The sequence below is a fragment of the Rutidosis leptorrhynchoides genome, chromosome 4, assembly GCF_046630445.1.
Source record: "Rutidosis leptorrhynchoides isolate AG116_Rl617_1_P2 chromosome 4, CSIRO_AGI_Rlap_v1, whole genome shotgun sequence".
Classification (NCBI taxonomy): domain Eukaryota; kingdom Viridiplantae; phylum Streptophyta; class Magnoliopsida; order Asterales; family Asteraceae; genus Rutidosis; species Rutidosis leptorrhynchoides.
In genome coordinates, this window is record NC_092336.1 from 352,058,381 (window position 1) to 352,069,775 (window position 11,395).

Genomic DNA, 11,395 nt, shown 5'->3' on the forward strand with positions numbered 1-11,395 from the left:
TTGAATAATGGCCCTTGTTCAATTTGTTCCTCGATAGCCGGCGATGGTTGCTGTTTCGGTTGTGGTTCCACCGATGCTTGTGGTTGCTCCGATTGTTGTTCCGGTTGCTGGGTCTCAGCAGGTGGTGATTGATGTTGTTGTTGTTCTGCCATTGATGATTGTAGAAAGTGAAGATATGAAGATTTGGAGTTTTTTAGAGAGAGAAGTGTGAATTTGAAAACAGAATAACCAAAGGTTATTATTATGGAAGATAAAACACACTTTTAACCGTTATGATTGGGTGAAAAAGGCATGAGAGAGAAAGTGACAACTGCTATTAGCAGGCGCGTGGGTAGATGTGACAGACTGGCACACTCGAGGGGACACAGACTGATGATTTGACATATATACGGCTTGAATACTCATACCTCCCATTCAACATTAAATGCAGCAGGTTTTAATTTTAAAAAAAAATTGAAAACCACAAAATAAGTGTTGTATTAAATACAAGATACTTTGTTACATTTAATATGTCATGAATTTAATTTAAATCATTGGAAGTAAATGAGTTTCAGTTTTAAGGAATCATTTAATTTTGTGAGCTATTTATTATTTCAATTAAAAACATTTTGAGTAATCAAAATATAAAAGACCTTGTTGTGCTGAGTGTTTTACATGTAGGCAGTAAGATAACAAAAATTGCTTACTGATTTTCCCTACATGTTGTAGAGCCAGCACACCAACAAAGATTGTCTTTTATTTAAAGTTCAAGCATACCCAGCTCAGAGATGAGATAGTTAAAACGTTTCTCATCTAAGGGCTTTGTGAAAAGATCTGCTAACTGCTGATCTGTTGAAATAAAATGTAGCTCCACGTCTCCATTTTGAACATGATCCCTTATGAAGTGATATCGAATGTCAATGTGCTTTGTTCTTGAATGCATCACAGGATTGTTGGTGATAGCTATTGCACTTGTGTTGTTACAGTAGATTGGAGTCTTTGTGACATGAACACCATAGTCTTTCAGCTGACTTTGCATCCACAGTACTTGAGCAGTACAACTACCAGCAGAAACGTATTCTGCCTCAGCAGTAGATGTGGACACAGTATTTTGCTTTTTGCTCGTCCAGCTGACTAGCCTACCGCCCAGTAACTGGCAACCACCAGTAGTACTTTTCCTGTCTATTTTACACCCTGCAAAATCAGCATCTGAATACCCAATTAGCTCAAAATCCTGGTCTTTGGGATACCAAAGACCACGTTTAGCAGTAGCCTTCAGATACCTAAATATCCTTTTAACTGCTAGCAAGTGTGACTCTTTAGGATCAGCTTGATATCTGGCACACAGACATGTGGAAAACATAATATCTGGTCTGCTGGCTGTGAGATAAAGTAGGGATCCAATCATACCTCTATACTCAGTGATATTGACTGGTTCACCATTAGGATCAGCATCTATTTTAATAGATGCTGCCATTGGAGTCCCTATATCTTTTAAACAGGTCAGACCAAATTTCTTTAGCATATCTTTGATATATTTATCCTGACTTATAAAAATTCCATCATCAAGTTGTTTAATTTGCAATCCCAAAAAGTATTGCAAGTCTCTTTGTAAGCTCATTTTATATGTCTTTGACATAAGTTTTGAAAAAACTTGACAATGTTTCTCATTTTTAGATCCATAAATAATATCATCCACATATATCTGTACCAACAAGAGATCACCATATGTCTCTTTTGAGAACAGAGTGGTGTCAATTGTTCCAACTTTAAAGCCTATACCAGTGAGATACACATGAAGTGTCTCATACCATGCTCTTGGGGCGTGTTTGAGGTCATAAAGAGCTTTGTCTAACTTGTAGACATGGTCTGGATACTTACTGCTTACAAAACCAGGAGGCTGTTTGACATAAACTTCTTCTTGCAGCTTCCCATTTAGAAATGCAGATTTAACATCCATCTGGAATACCCTAAAATTCATCTTAGCAGCATACGCCAAGAACAGTCTGATAGCTTCCATCCTAGCCACTGGAGCATAAGTCTCTCCATAATCCAATCCTTCTTCCTGTTTGAAACCTTGAGCTACCAATCTAGCTTTGTTTCTGATCACAATCCCATCTTCATCCATCTTATTCTTTAAAACCCACTTGGTACCAATGATTTTCTTAGTTTCATCATCAGGTTTAGGTACCAATGTCCAAACCTTATTCCTATCAAACTGGGAGATCTCTTCTTGCATAGCTCCTGCCCAGCTTGGATCTTTAATTGCTTCATCAGGACATGTAGGTTCAATGGTAGACACAAAGTTAACATGCATACAAAAATTGCTGGTTGCATGTCTTCTAGTTTTAACACCACTAGCCAGATTACCAATAACTTGCTCGATGGGATGCTCTTTTGTCCATCTAGTGTTATGAACAGGTGAGCATGTCGTGGAACAGACAGCATCTTGATCATCAGCTGGTTCGGAAGTATGAACAGCAGTTGGAGACAGCTGTTCATTATTGGTATAACCAGTATCAGCTTGTGATCCTTCAGAACCAGTAGACATATGCACAAGTTGTAAGACTTCAGTAGAGCCAGTAGGTCCACCTGGTTTTGATACAGATGGAACAGAGTGTTCCATCTCATCATCAGAGAACCCAGCAGCATGAATAGGCGAGGGTTGTGCTGCTGGTTCTTCATCATCTAGAGCTGGCTGAGTAGGCTCTTCAAACAATAGCTCTTCATCTTCACGATCAGAAGATGAAGATGGAGCAGTTTCATCAAATGTAACATTAATGGATTCTTCAAAACAACCCCTTCTCTTATTGAAAACCCTATATGCCTTTGACATGTTGGAATATCCTAAGAATATACCTTCATCAGCCTTGGCATCAAATTTGCCCAGCTGATCCCTATTATTGAGAATGTAACAGGGACTGCCAAATACATGAAGAAATGAAATTGAGGGTCTTCTACCTTTGAGAACTTCATAAGCAGTTTTCTGATGTCTTTTCACTATAAGAGATCTATTCTGGGTAAAGCAAGCAGTATTCACAGCTTCTGCCCAATATGAGTTTTTCAACCCAGACTCAGCTAACATAGATCTTGCTGCTTCAATGAGAGTTCTATTTCTTCTTTCTACAACACCATTTTGCTTAGGTGTTCTCATAGCAGAAAAGTTTTGTGAAATACCTTTGTCAGCACAAAATTCTTCTAAAGTTGCATTTCTGAATTCTGTACCATGATCACTTCTTAGCTGTTTCACCAGCTGCCCATTCAAAAGCTCCGTTCGTTCGATAAAATTGATAATTTCATCAGCAGCTTCACTCTTTTGCTTCAAAAAGAATACCCAGGTGTATCTGGAATATTCATCAACAATAACCAGTGTATACTTCTTCCCACTACAGTTGGCCACATTAACAGGACCAAAAAGATCCATATGAAGTAAATGAAATGGTTTCTCAATAGATGAGATTTGCTTTGATTTGAATGAGGCATGGTGATGTTTCCCTTTTTCACAACCAGGACACAGTCTGTCCTTTACATAAGACATGGTGGGTAGCCCAGACACCAAACTTCTACTGGATAATTTGTGAATATCTTTGAAGTTGAGATGTGAGAGTCTCTTGTGCCATAACCATTTCAGGTTATCTGCAGCCTTAGAATAGAAACAAGTATCAGTTGTTGTGACAGCTGTGTTCATGTCAATCTGATACATGTTTTCATGACGTTTTGCAGTCAGCAGTGGCTTCCCTGTCTTATCAAAAATAGTGCCAATTTTCTTTCTGAATTGGACTATCTTATTCTTGCTTGTCAGTTGGCTTATGCTGAGTAAATTATGTTTAAGCCCAACTACATATGCAACATTTGAGAATGTGACATTCTCATTAGTTAAAGTACCAAAACCCTTTGTGTAACCCAACGAATTATCTCCATACGAAACAACTGGACCATATTTTTCTTGATAGTCCATTAGCAGGGACTTACATCCGGTCATATGTCTCGAACATCCACTATCGAGATACCAGATTTGCTTGTTTTGAATGCCCTGCACAGTAGCTAAGAGATTAGTTCTTTTTGGGAACCCATCCAAGGATGGGTTCTGGAAGGGTCATCTTTGATTATCTCTTCCTGTCTGCTGGTTTGCTTGAAGAAGCATCAGCAGACGGGGTTGGGGTAAAAGGACACATGTTGGCTAAGTGAAACTTGCTGCCACATTTGTAGCATTTTCTCACATTTGGTATCGGTGATGGGTCATACACATTGTAAAGGGGATCAGGGGATGTTTGGTAACTGCTTTAATAAGCTGGTCAAGCTTGACTGTCATAATCTCAGTGATAGACAGCTCTTCATTCGAGTCTACTTTTGCTTTTCCTTTAAGGGCAGCTTTCTTCTTGGAACCAGTACCATAGTCATGACGTATTGCTTTGCCTTTATCATTTGACGAGCTAGTGTGGGAAGTTACTGGCTTGTCAACTGAAGCTGATGAACTAGAAGATGTTTTTCCTACTGCCTTAGACTTGCCAGTATTACGTTTGACTGGCTTATCTGCAGCTACTGGTAGACCAGTAAGTTTGTCATCAGCTGGCTTAGCACAATTGGAACTCGAACATGAAGGGGAATCCGTAGATTTAACTTTTCTAAGATTATTTTCAGTGATTTCCCTTTTGATACGTCTTTCTTTTAGAGTCATGTAGTAGATGCTTGAGGGGTTAGTAGTCTCATCAATTGAGGTACTGGCTTCTCTTGCTCTAACCTCATCCTCCAAAATCTCTTTCATGGCAGGTGGGGGGGACACAGTAGCAGGTCTAACAAATTTATTCGTCAAGACCTTTTTACTTTTAACTATCTTGGCAAAAGTATTTGGCAAGACAGCTTCAGGATCTGTTTCAAGAATTGGGTCCATGAAAGTAACCTCTGCAATAGCAGCAGCAGCAGCATAGTCACCAGCAAAGAAATCTTCAACTTGGGCAGGCACCTACTCGTTAACACACTTTGCTGTACGTTGAGCTGATGTACACCATGAAGCGACAACCTTTTTAAGATTATCCAGCTGGTTCTTGACTTCTGCTGCCTCAACGTGAAGAGACTTTAAAGCAAAATTTTGTTTTTCGAGTTTTGAAATATCATCTTTCAAGATTTTAATTTCATCATTTTTTCATTTAAGTTTCTCATTTAAAGATTTGTTGTCTGATATCAAAACTTCTTCACGTTTGCTGCCTCTACATAAGTCAACTCTTAGGTAGTCAAACATTTTGGCCTTTTCATCATCAGTATAAGTTCAAAAATTATCAACCTTATACATCAATTCAGATTTCCATTGAGGAGAATCTCTTTTCTGATCAGCTTCCCTCATATCAGCCAAAAACTTGCTACCACTATCATCCTCATCAGACTCCTTGACCTCATTGGCCATTAAACACAGCTTCTTTTCTTGAGCATAACCAGCACCATCATCATCAGTATCACTATCAGAGGAAGACGATGAGCTGGTTTCATCCCAATCATGATGCTCAGCAACTAGAACCTTTTCTGGATTTTTACCCTTCTTATCAGTCTTAGCACTTTCCTTCATCTGAGCTTTCATAGCTTTGTACTTGTTCTTGTACTTATCAGCTTTAGAGAAAGAGTTAGCATGTGAAGTTAGAGGTTTCCTGGACATGCACTCAGCTGCAAAGTGTCCAACCTTCCCACAATTATAACACTCAGATTTAGGACCTTTGACTGATTTGCTGGTAAACCTAGCACTTGGTTTCTTACTCCCTTTGTATGACTTGCTGGTTCTATTACGATTGAACCTTTTGAACTGCCTAGCCAGCAAGGCCATACCTTCAGCAAACCCTTCTACATCACTTTCATCATCACTGCTTTCTTCAAACCCAGTACCACTATCCACATCACTCTCAGCTGTCTCTTCTTCTGCCAGCAGCTTTTGAACTAGTAAAGCCTTTTGAGCTTTCTTTTTAGCATTAGCAATAAGAGCAGTATCATCAGTTTTAGACGATTTTGAAGTGGTGGGGGCAGACCTAAAGTTTTCTTTCAAGTTAAGTTCAAATTTAGCTTCTGGCTTCTCATGGTTCCATAAGGAGCTATAGAGAGAAGACAAGTTAAAGTTTTTTAAGGTCTGAGTGGTTCTTAATGGGTCAGTTATAGGTTTCCATTTAGCAGGCAGTGAGTCAATGAATTTGTTTACTTGTTCAAATTCTGTATACGTGACATTCAAGGTATTCAGGTCAGCAATTAGGGAGTTAAACCTAATGAAGGTTTGCTTAAGGGTTTCATTCTTGTAGGCAAAGAACATTTCATATTCTCTTTTCAAAGTTATCATTCTGTTCTCTCTTACCTCACCCATACCCTCATAGGTAACATCTAAATAGTCCAACATAAGCTTAGCATTTTCTTTTCCCTTAATCAGTTTGAACAATGTGTTAGGTAAAGTTATAGCTAACAAGGTTCTGATCTTAGGGTCAAGTCCAACACGACGTTTATCCTCAGCATCCCATCTAGAAGGAGTGAGAATAACCTCTCTGCCAGGAACAGCAGGAGTGTCAGCAGTCGCTGGTACACTGCCGATAGTCTCAGTAGGAACGAATGGACCATTTGTGGAAATATCAGGCATGAGTGGGTCAATAGACTCAAGGTGAAGCATGAATCTTGCTTTCTAAGTTTCATACTCTTCTTCATCAAATTTGGGTGGTCTATTGGATGAGCCATTTTCAAGGTAAGCTGAATTGGAATAAGCAGCCACGGGAGAATTCAGATCCAAGATATTAATTATCAAGACTGAGGCTCTGATACCAGTTGTTGGTCCCTTAATAACGACAGGAGTATTGTAGAGGGGGGGTGAATACAATTACTTTTCAATTAACTAAACAGTTAAACTCGATTATGTGTTCAAGCATGCAAATTAGATAGAGTCACAGGTAATTTTCAACGGTTATTCTTTATTGATTGAATCACAAAGAATTACAACTATCCTTGGCGGAATGATAGTTGGTTGATACAGATTACCTAGATTATAGCTAAGAGGTAAACTAAAAGCTATTACACGTTTAGGACTCTAAATAATGAAACCCACACCACTAGTTGATACAACAGTGAATACAGTAATATATAGTAGTCCTATTGTCCGTGTAATTAATCTATTGTCCACTAGTACATAAGATGCCTTGTACTTGTGGGGACAATTGTGTCAGAAGGCGTGCTCTCCTTCTTTCCTCTTAGGTAGCTATTTGCAGGAACACACCAATTCGGTTTGGCACTACCATTTGATTTAAACAAATCGAATGTTGTGTTCCCTAGGTATGAATAAAGTATAACACATGTCTGCACATGCGTTCCACTTCTGCATTCCCACGTGGTCTTGTAAGGTCACTTGTCAGCCGCCGACTCCTGTCCTTTTCTGTTCAACTTTGTCTTCGACTTCTGTTGAATAGTGCGTTGATGTAGACCACTCTGGGAAACTACCATGCTTGTAATGGAGCATGGCTGTCTTGTGTTGTATGCTGCTATCCAGATCTACTGGTTCTTCATATGCTGAGTCACTTGATATTCTTAATTAGTTGAGTACTCATCCTGTGCTGATTCGAAGAATACATTCTACCTTGTGCTGGTAGATCAGCCAGCATACTACACACTCGACACAGCTATATTAGCTGACTGTACATAAACAACATAAACAAACTTGTGCTGGCTGCACATAACATTTTAGTGTAAATAAATTACAGTTTTGTCATAATTAAATCCTTAATTATTTTGGGGACTCAACAGATCCATCTTTCTTTCAAATATATATTACAGTAAATTAGGTAAAACTGATTAAAATCGTCCAAAACAAAAGTACCTGCAATAATCTGTACCAAATATATGTGATATGTGTTGGTAAATTCTTCCCACACTTAGCTTTTATTTATTTTTTTCTTTGCCTTTTTATTCTCCTCTATTCCATTTTAAATGAATTCTAACGTTTTGGGTTGTTTCTCCATTTATGTTCTCTCCGAAGTAATAATAATTTCGGTATTATCACCTAGTTTTATCGTTCATAAATATGTATAAATATGATTTTGAATTCATTTAGTTGAAAATTTTTCAAATTTTCACAAAATTTGGCAATTAAACTAAGTGTAAACCCGAGATAATTTATAACTCTTCCTCACACTTGAGATCATGCAATGCCCTCATTTGCATGAAATCAGACTATAATTATAAAATCATGAGGGTAATTAGTGTAGAAAAGTGATTGAAAATACCCAGTTTGTAATTACTAAGGTCGTTGAATGATAGATGGCGCGCCTCATCATTCATTCATTTTGTTATAATTTCACATATATTTTGCGTCTTATCGTCAAAATTAGTAGCTTTTGCTGAACTTTAATGTCAATCTTTGAAAATGCGCTGTTTTACCCTGTTTTGTACATAAGATAACTACAAACATATAATATATATATATATATATATATATATATATATATATATATATATATATATATATATATATATATATATATATATATATATATATATATATATATATATATATATATTATAAAAACCTTTATTTATTAAAACAATTTGAATAATTTTTTTTTAAATTTTGTTTCCTTTTACTTTAGGTAGTTTCGGTATGTTTACCTAGTCCGTCCCTCGATAAAATTTAAAATTTGTCGTTTTTAAAGAGATTGTTTTAAAAGCAAAGATTTTTGGATTTTTTAATTTTTTGGTATGCTTTAGATCAATAAAATTAAAAATAATGATAACAAAATTTTTTTTTCTCCCCGCCCTCGGGTAAAGCAATTTCAGTTCCATGACCTAGTCTTCAACTTACGATGAATTTTAGAAATCATTTTTTAAACTTAATGAAATAAAGTAATTTTTTTATATTTAAATTTGCACAAAAATTAAATTTAAAAATGCATATACAAAACCTACAAAACAAAAATTCAGAATGGGGGGAGAAAACTAGTTCTTTAGTGTCTGCTAGTAGAAAAGACCAATCAGATTCCATTCTCGGAACTACACGAGAACAGAACAACTAACCCTAGACAGCATTATTTCTTAGAACATTTGAATCTCCCCACACTTAGGTAGCTGTGGTGTCGAAATTGTGGTTAACTTCATTGTCAATTTCTCTTGGACCATAATCAACTTGCATATCTGTGACTTTTGCTTTAAGCCATTGGTCGGATTCCTGTGTAATATCCACAAATTCAACTAGTTTTGCCTTTTCTTTAGGCGATAGATTGGATACTAACCGGTTACATAACTTAGAGTTCCCCTTGGTTCTAGCATCGCGAATCCATTTAATAAGTTTCTTCATTGAACTGTTCATAACGGGATCATTTAATTTCGTATCAACAATGGGGTTCTTTGTTATCAGGTCATCATTAGGTGTTACTTCATCTTCCCTACACTTAGGCGTTTTATTATTGTTAAGCACTACCGTTGGAGTTGGTAAAACAATTTGGTTCTTATCGATCATTTTTATTGGTTCAACGGTTTTGGTTGGTAGAGGTTTAGACTTTCGACTCACAAAGGTGATTGATTTTTCATCATTACTAATTGTCATTCTACCTTTTCTTACATCAAATAACGCCCCGGTGGACGCTAAGAATGGTCGACCTAATATTAGAGGAACGTTTGAGTCCTCTTCTATGTCAATGATAATAAATTCGACTAAAAAGGTTAAATTACCCACTTGAACGGGTAGGTTGTCAGCAATTTCAACTGGGTGCTTAATGGTTTGATCAAAGATTTGAACACTCATCTCTGTTGGACTTAACTCACCTACTCCTAATCTCTTATATAATAAAAGAGGCAAAACACTCACACTCGCACCTAAATCTGCTAGTGCATCATACATGACACAATCACTAAGTAGACAAGGAACAATAAATTCACCCGGATCACCCACCTGGGTAGAGGTTTTGGTGGAACTGTCTTCACCGGGTTTATCTTTACGGTTTTTGTTTCTTGTACTTTCTTCTTCTTCTTCTTCTTCTTCTTCTTCTTTCCAGAGGTATAACAAACTTTATTACCTATTACTTGCTTATACTCAACTCCTTTTCTTGGAAACGGGATGGGTGGTCTGTATGGTGCCACCACTGGCTTTACATACTCGGGTGGTGGTGGTGTTGTAACTTCTTCATTGTTACTCACATCTAAAACCTCTCCATCTTCTGGAGCTGGTTTTTCAGAATTTGTTGACACCATATTAACATTCTCATTCCGAGGATTTACTTCAGTATTACTCGGTAGCTTTCCTTGTTCCCTCTCACTCATCATGCTAGCAAGAGTACCTACGTGTTTTTCTAGATTCAAAATGGAAGCTTGTTGAGTTCTTAATGATTGATCAAACCTCTCATTTGTTTAGGTTTGAGTTGCAATAAATTGTGTTTGAGATTCCATTAGCTTTGCCATCATTTCTTCCAGATTTAGCTTGTTCTCTTTGGTTTGTTGTGGTGGTTTATATAAGCTAGGTATTTGTTGATTGAAAGTGTTATTTTGAGTTGGTTGGTTATTCGAACCTTATTGGTTATACGAGTTATTGTTGGGTCCATTTGGATTATAAAGAATGTTTTGATTTCTATTGAAGTTTGGCCTTGGCGGTTGATAATTATTTTGATAAATATTTCCCGGCCTTTGGTTCATGTAGGAAACATTCTCACGTTGTTCCATCGTTTGTTCATTGTGACAATCGTTTGTTAAGTGTGGTCCACCACATTGCTCACAACTGATTCGTATTGCGTGAATATCTTTATTCATCTTTTCCATTCGTCTCTCAAAGGCATCTATTTTTGCGGAAACGGAATCAAAGTCATGGCTAGAATCGGCTCTAGCCGCTTTAGATGAACGAAATATATCTTTTTCCTAGTACCACTCATGCGAGTGGGAGGCTGTGTTATCAATGATTTTGTAAGCCTCAGTTGCGGTTTTCTTCATAATGGAACCACCAGCTGTTATGTCGATGTCTTTTCGTGTAGCAACGTCGCATCCTTGGTAGAATATTTGCACTATTTGATAAGTGTCTAAACCATGTTGAGGACATCCTCTCAATAACTTTTCAAATCTTGTCCACGCCTCATATAGAGTTTCATTTGGCTTTTGTGTGAACGTAATAATTTCTCCTTGAAGTCTCACGGCTTTAGATGCCAGAAAGAATTGTTTAAGAAATTTTTCAACTAAGACATCCCATGTATCAATTGCCCCTTCAGGTAACGATTCTAACCAATCTTTGGCTTCTCCCTTTAAAGTCCAGGGAAATAACATGAGATAAATCTGTTCATCCTCAACTTCTCTGATTTTAAATAGAGTACAGATCCTATTAAAGGTTCGAAGATGTTCGTTTGGATCTTCTTTTGGCGTACCACTTTATTGGCATTGATTAGTTACCATGTGTAGGATTTGTCCTTTGATTTCATAATCTGGCGCATTA

General features: G+C 37.2%; 1 non-coding gene across 1 annotated transcript; it reads left to right on the forward strand.

The window, feature by feature from the left end:
* Positions 1 to 10,990: 10,990 nt before the first annotated feature.
* LOC139845834 (small nucleolar RNA R71) lies at positions 10,991 to 11,097 on the forward strand. The gene has a single exon (XR_011758590.1). It is a non-coding gene; the product is annotated as a small nucleolar RNA R71 (small nucleolar RNA).
* Positions 11,098 to 11,395: the final 298 nt, after the last annotated feature.